This window comes from Pogona vitticeps, chromosome 2 (assembly GCF_051106095.1).
Source record: "Pogona vitticeps strain Pit_001003342236 chromosome 2, PviZW2.1, whole genome shotgun sequence".
NCBI lineage: Eukaryota > Metazoa > Chordata > Lepidosauria > Squamata > Agamidae > Pogona > Pogona vitticeps.
Window position 1 is genome coordinate 171,803,954 of NC_135784.1, and position 7,141 is coordinate 171,811,094.

Sequence of the window (7,141 nt, forward strand, 5' to 3'; positions counted from 1 at the left end):
GTTCAAGTTTTACATAATTCCATAGAATAATACTTTTTTGTTAGTTTGTTTATAATGCTATGGGGTCTCTTAAATTTCGCACAGCTTAGGGCCTCAGCACATGCTACTTTGATCCAAGGGAGTACTCATATCAGCTCACATCAAGCCTTTTTTTGTGTGGCATTCTTTGCACCCAAAGTTTCTAATTATTTATAATTAAATCAGGCTTCTATATTTAATCCCCTTTGCATTATTGTTAGCCACCCTGAGCAACATTTCAGAGAGAAGCACAGGGTATTTAATAACTATACTAAACTAGGTGCTGTTGTAGAGTCCAGTCTTCTGGGCTGAAAGAACTAAAAAAAAAAATAAGGATTGTGGCACCCTGGGGACTAAGCAGTTAATTTCAGTGTGAGTTTGTGTAGATTGCAATCCTCTTTTTCAGACATCACAATCCAGGACTAAGAATACGTTTGCTAGTTGTTAAATGAATAGCAATAAGAACTGGTGGATAGCTCAGTGACTGAGGTTTGGGACTTTGATGCCCCACAATGCCTCCTTGACAGGAGCTGGATTTGATGGTTCAGAAAGTCCCTTCCAGCTTTGCAGTTGTAAGATGACGATGACAATGATTTTGTTGTTGTTCCTAAAACCGACAGACACAACCCCGTCTCTGAAAATATTTCTGTTGTGTCACCTCCTATGCACATTGGCCCATTTAGATAAGGTGGGCTTTAAACAGAGAGTGTTTTTTTGCTGCCAATGAAAGATTTCTTTTATTTGTTCTGAGACTTCATTGATTATTTTCTGGATTTTTAAAAATATTGTCAGCTATTTATGGTTTTAATTATGCTCACGAATGATTACGCTGATATTATTGTGCTATCCTTGCTTTAGAATTTCCAGCGGTTGGTCTTTTATAGCTGTTTCTGCTGTGAATCAGTAACATAAAAGTGTCTTTAAGTAATACAGTAAAACAAAATTGTAATAAGATACACTAAAATCCACAAAAAAATGTTTTTTTAGAAAAACGGTCTACATGGGTGAAAAGTTGAAGACACACACGTAACATAATATCATGAATGCATTACGTGTTCTGAAAGCTGTAACAACCAGAAGCTAAACAGCAGGCATTAAAATGAAAATGTTAAATTCCACCCCCCCAACCCAAACCTGGAAGAACAGAAAGGTCTCGATTTGGCTAAAAATACCATATTTAAGTGTCAAGTGGGCTTCTTTAGGACAAGCATATGAAACCGAAAGGGCCACTACTAGGAAGACCTGCTCTTCCTGAACTTCTGATTGAGCAGAAATGTGGAAAAACAGAGAAGGGTTAAGAACAAATCAAAATGGTGCAATGTGTTTCTTCCATTGTTGTTATACCGTACATACTTGAGAGTAAGCGTCACAAGATTCATAAAATTTACTTCCAACTAGACTTGTATAGTCTTCGCATCTCTATCCTCTTTTTAATAATAATAATAATAATAATTGCAGGCCGTCAAGTCAATCCTGACTTACAGTGACCCTTTCCAGGGTTTTCCAGCTAGAGCATGGAAATGGTTTTACCATCCTCTTCTTTGGGGCTATGCAGCTTGCCCAAAGTTGTGCAGGATCCTCTTCTTAACCCATAGTAACTCACTTTTAATTCTGTCCAGCTTCTGACTGGGATCCATGTTAAAATCCTCACTAAGGTATGAAATTCACTGAGTAACCCTGGGTCACTCACTGTCTCTCTTACCCTGAGCTACCTCACAAGGTTATTGTGAGAATAAAGTAGGAATGGTAGAGTAATTACCGTATTTTTCGCACCATAAGACACACTTTCCCCCCCACAAAACAGGGGGGTGGAAAGTCTGTGCATCTTATGGAGCGAAGTAAACAGATTATATTTTCCTGTTTTCTTCTCCTAAAAAATTGGTGCGTCTTATGGAAAGGTGCGTCTTATGGAGCGAAAATTATGGTATGTGATAAAGCAATTGGGTTTTAGATCTGACCAGGCCAACGGTGGCATGCTTCTTAAAATAAATGATGACACTGCCCCACTTCAAGCTCTCCCCCCCACCCCAGCCAGACCACACTGCTATCTGCTTTTTTTTACCAGAGGGTTAGTCAAATGTTGTGGAAAGGAGCCATGGGGAAAACTAAGCAACATCCCATTTATTGTCTATGTAAAGTTTTCTGAATTGCCTTTTAGGGCCATTGTCCTCAGAAGTTAGCGTCCAACAATCCGTAACTAAAGAAAAAAATACCATATAAAGCCTCTGAGTTACAACCACATTCCACCCTCTTGAAAATGACTAATAACAATTGAACTACCGGACTGCCGTTAGCAGTGTGGGGACTGGAAAAATATCTGAAAAGAGTTCTCTTAAAAGCAATGGCATGCCAGAATATTTGTGGGAGCCGAGTGGTACATAAGGGGAAAAGTATATTTCTGGTGGGCGACTGGAATCCAACATGATAGATTTCTGAAGGAAGAAATAACAATGTATTAGTGTTTCCATGGGGGAAAAACATGTTTTTGAAGCAAATTGTACTGATTTTGACAAAAGTCAGGTTAGGTGATAATACTTCATTTTTCACACACTGCAAGTAATAATTTGCCTTATTGTCAAACCACAATAAGGGGAAAAAAGGTGTGGGGGGAACCTGGAGTCCTCATGACAGAGACGGTTCTTGATGTACAAATTAGGCAGGTTTTGAAACCCCCATTAAATTTGAAATGGTGTGGGAAGAATCAGAAAGGCAGTCTCTCAGAAATGAAGCTTTTAAGAGTTACTTTTCTGGACTGCGGGCGAACCCCAAAACCCCTGATCCAGGATGTTTGTCAGGCAAGGGAGGTCTCATGTCCTCCTTTGGGGAGGATGATCATCATCCATTTGAGGAGCTGTCTTCCTTTTTGGTGACATGTATGTGGTCACACCTGAACCCCTCCATGAGTTTCCCTGGCTAAGCATGGAAAGTTCAAGACTTTGGTAAACGTATCTCATCAGCCCCCTCTCATTTTTTTTTTAAATTAGGGCAGGGATTTTTGTAACAAAAGACACAAACCACACACTGTGATCTAATACTGATGAATGGCAGGAAGAATATGGTATGGCATTTCAATACTAAATGGACTTCAGATGGGATGTCAGTCTGAGGAGCATACCTTCTGAAAGACTGATTGTTGCCTAGCTAGATATTCCAATAAACTGTTTCTGTTTATTTTCTTTTTATATACGTACATTCATTTTCAGTAAAAGGCCAAACATGTATGGTGCAGAGCATTTCAGAGTCATTAAATATGATGCCTTATTTATTTATTTGACTTATACCCCATTTTTAAATCAGTGCTGTGTCCTCGAAGGGGGATACTTAGGAACAATCTAGTGCACTATGGTAGTGGCTTTCCACTTACATTATAGGAATAATGGCTAACTGGGATATCTGCATATATTAGTTTAAATAAGCGTATGCAAATTTAATACTAATCTTTTCTATTTGTGAAGAATATCCTCCTTTTTGATGTTCCATGTCTTATATTTTTTGTGACGTCCGACTTCCTTTTTGGTGATTGGAACAGTTTGCCCACTTCTTTCATACAGATTGGAGAAACCACTTTGAATATGTGAAAAGTGTCTTTCCATCAGGCAAGTAGGGTACGTTATTTGCTATGAGTGGCACTTCTCCCCTTTTCTGGAACACTGTTTTCTGAAAGAACCCCAAAGAAGGTGTTTTTTTTTCCTGGGGGAACTGGAGAATGGTGTTGGGAAAGGCTGACTGCTGCCCCGTGTGATGAACGGTGGAACTGCAACTGGTAGAAACCATGCTTCTGAGGAAAGCGTGATTCGGATCGCTGACTCATGAGGGTGTGATCACACAGGGATATCCATCACATTTTGGACTGCTTGGGGAGCACTCTGGTGCAATCCATTTCCTGGTGGTCGCATATGGAGAATTGTGTTCCAACCCAACCCTTATTTGTACCCAAGCTAGACCCTTTGGTCCAACTGTAGGGCTCCTACTGTTTCTGGCCAGTCTGGAGCAATTCCCTGGCAGACAGATGGGTCACTTTGAGGGAAGGTGGGCCCTGAAAAATGACCCTTTCTGAAGCAATTGGACAAATCCACCCCATCTGAAACTCATCCTCAGATGGGCAGCCTGTGATCTATACTAGCAGGCTGGGGTATGGGGTAATGACATGTGGTAAATTCAAACATCTTTCTTTTGTTTGCCTCATCTACATTGTCTTGGAGTCTTCTTCCAGCTCTTTTGTTTTATTGATTTATTCTACTCCACTGTGCTTGGGAGTATGTGCACATGATGGGAATCTCTCTTCCTGTCTCGCTATATAATGTTCATTGAAGAAAAAATTATATCTACTCTTCTCCTAAAGAAGCAACCCAAAGCAGATCACACATTTTTTTAAAAAGTTGTTTTAGAAAAATAAAATACATTGGATATTAAAAAACAATTAAATGTAATTTAATTGAATATTAAAAGGAAATTAAATGTAATTACAACAGTCAGTAAAATAATTAGCCCCTCTCACAACACACAAAGGATTTGAAAATATATCATGTTCCCATCAAAATGTCTTCCTTGGCAGCCAGCAGTCCGACATCTCTTCTCTTCTCTGTTTTAAGAATGGCCAAGGGTCTTTTAGCGTGTCATCTATTTTGAAGACTGTTAGGTGGCAATCATCTTTTTGCAGGGTTGCCCTGTCCAAGTCTGTAAAACATAATAGCTTAGTGAATTAGTTTTTGTACAACCCCGCAGCAGTAAGGTAGTCTGGCAAGTTTCCTTGACCATAGGCTACATGGACACTAAACTCTAGGTGTTGCTGAAACTTGCGTTTATTAGAATCAGGGAGTAGGGTATCCCATCAGGTTGAATCTCCTGCCCCATAGCTTTCTAGTGAGACCAAGGCCTCAACCAAATTGCCAGCCTTATCACCTGGAAATTCATCTAGAGTCTCTCGAAATACTTTGGATTCTATAACTTTCTATGGATGGACCATCTTAATGAGTTCCCTGCCCCTGTTGGGAGAATCTGTTGCCATCAAACCCATCGCTTACAAGAAAATGATCCAACTATGACAGCGGAGGTATTGAAAATCCCATCAGAAATCGATCATCTTTGTCCACCCAAGAGCAAAGACCATGTCCAGAGTATGACCTGTCACATGTGTTGAGCTAACAGTGCATTAAGACAATTCTATAGTTGCCATGGTAGCCATGAAATCCCAAGCAGGATTTGTCAGGACATCAGTGTAGATGTTGAAATTGTCCAGAACTACAGGACTTGGGTTGTCCAGCACCATTTCTGAGACATCTCAATCAGCTCAGGCAGGAACACAGCTGGCTGGTGGGATGTGCAATATGCCAGTAGCATTCTTATTCCATCTAGGCTGGCACAAGTTATGAGCCCTCAAAACTGGTGCTAGGATAGGTGGGTTCCCTTGGGAGAGGGATGGAATCCTTTAAATGCCAGTAAACTCCACCCCCCCGACTCTCCAATCCAGGTCGATGCTGTCCCAAGTACCCTGGTGGACATGGCTGAGATAAGTTCACCCCATGTATTTCATCCACCCGTGTGTCAGTAACACATAGCAGGCCAGCCCCTTCATCTATAAACAGATTTTGGAAGACGGTTGATTTATCATGAACAGACCTGCCATTTGGCAAGACCACCAATAAAGCGGAGGGTAGACTGACAAGGCAATCTGGATCTTGGGGAAAGACCAAAACATGGGATAGATTTTAAACCATGCCTGAGAGAGAGAGAGAGAGAGAGAGAGAGAGAGAGAGAGAGAGAGAGAGATGCTATCATGCTTTCATTTCTTACTTTAATGCCACCGCAGGAGATTCTTGTACCATCTTTAAAAATCATAATTTAAAATCAATGTGGGAAGCATTATTAATAGTTAAACTGACAAGTTATGCAAGGATTAGCGAAAAACAGAATTGGAATACCTTTGTATAAGGTGGGTTACCCTGTCTTATTCATTTGTATACATCTAATAATGGTCTCGTACTGAATATGCAATATACACTATTAAAATATTTATAGTAGAGTGTATACTTCTTTATTTAACTTGTGGTTTATTTTTGCATTGGATTGTAAGTGACAGTACGAACATTTATCATTCTAATAAATATTGCTATGTGGATGCATTTATATACATATATTGACTGTAAAGGTGCTTTAAAAATGCAACTTCATCATGGAGGCAGCAACACTTGTTTCCCCCCCCTTCCCCTCAAAATGTCAACACGATCCAAACTCTCTTGATTATGACAGGACCCCCTCCCTTCTCCTCTTGCCTGTTTTTCTCAGTATAAATCCTCTTGCACTCTCCTCCCTAACCTCCCACCCAACCTGGCTTAGCGTCTACAAGCTTCTCAGATGAAAAATACAGGCATCTGTGTTTTCCCCCTTGTGGGACAAACAGCAGCAGGGGAAACAATTTAGGTTGGAAAAACAGCAGTGGGGGTGGGGGAGATAACAACAACAACACCCTGGTCGAATCAAATCTACTTTCCTGAAAATTAAAAACATACACACCAAAAAGTATATGAAGATCAAGTCTCCTGAATCATACGTAGCTTAGTGTTTTGTTCTGGATCCCAATGTTTTTCTTTTTCATAGGGTGAAGTTGGTACCTACCCCTCTATCTGGCACCTCACTGTCTGCTCCGGATCTCACCCTGTTCCCCACAGCTTCTTGATTTCCCATGTGTGCAGTGGGCTGCAGAAGAAAAAGAGAGACAGAGAAGCTCCATCCTGTGGACGTGAAGTTCGTTTTGTTGATGGCGGGAAAGGATCCCAAGAATGTCAGTCCGGCTTCTTCTCCTGGGACTTTGTCCACATAATGTCCTCCCTGGGGGGTTCTCTGTTGTTTTGTTGGTGGTGATTTGAATGCTTTTGAATTGGCTGCCCCAGTATTTGCCTCCAGATATGTGAAGGCAGTTGCAATAGGAGGGGCTGCTACATCCTGTCCGTTCAGGCTTTCTGTTGTAAATGTGTACTGGGAAAAGTACTAGTATCATGGGAGAAAAGAAAAGGGAATGAATGCTCAGTGTGGATGAGCTTTCAGGAAAAATATGTATGGAATTAAGAGCTTTGGAATTAACTTGTTACAAACAGCTAACTGTTCATTATTTCCTTTTGTTAAT

General features: G+C 40.6%; 1 long non-coding RNA gene across 1 annotated transcript; it reads right to left on the reverse strand.

Moving 5' to 3' along the window:
* Nucleotides 1-4,425: 4,425 nt before the first annotated feature.
* On the reverse strand, nucleotides 4,426-6,743 carry LOC140704169 (uncharacterized). The gene is made up of 2 exons (XR_012083299.2): nucleotides 6,634-6,743; nucleotides 4,426-4,695 (listed from the first exon to the last, which is right to left on the reverse strand). It is a non-coding gene; the product is annotated as an uncharacterized LOC140704169 (long non-coding RNA).
* Between the last annotated feature and the right edge of the window lie 398 nt (nucleotides 6,744-7,141).